Genomic DNA, 258 nt, shown 5'->3' on the forward strand with positions numbered 1-258 from the left:
TCTATTTGTACACTTAAAGATGTTTGTTTATCTCGCTTTATATGCATAAGGATCTACGTGAATAAAAAAAATTCAAAAATGTGGTTCTCATCCCCTATTGTGAGTAGTCTATAAGGAATTAGATGAAAAAAAATGGACAAATTTCATAAGTAAGAGATTAATTATGACACATTTTAAAAATAAAAAATAGGTTTCAAATTTCAAAAATCAGATTTTTATTAAAAATTATTTATAATTTAATTAATTAATTTAGTAATT

Source organism: Olea europaea, unplaced genomic scaffold (genome assembly GCF_002742605.1).
Source record: "Olea europaea var. sylvestris unplaced genomic scaffold, O_europaea_v1 scaffold5656, whole genome shotgun sequence".
In the NCBI taxonomy this organism is placed as follows: Eukaryota; Viridiplantae; Streptophyta; class Magnoliopsida; order Lamiales; family Oleaceae; genus Olea; species Olea europaea.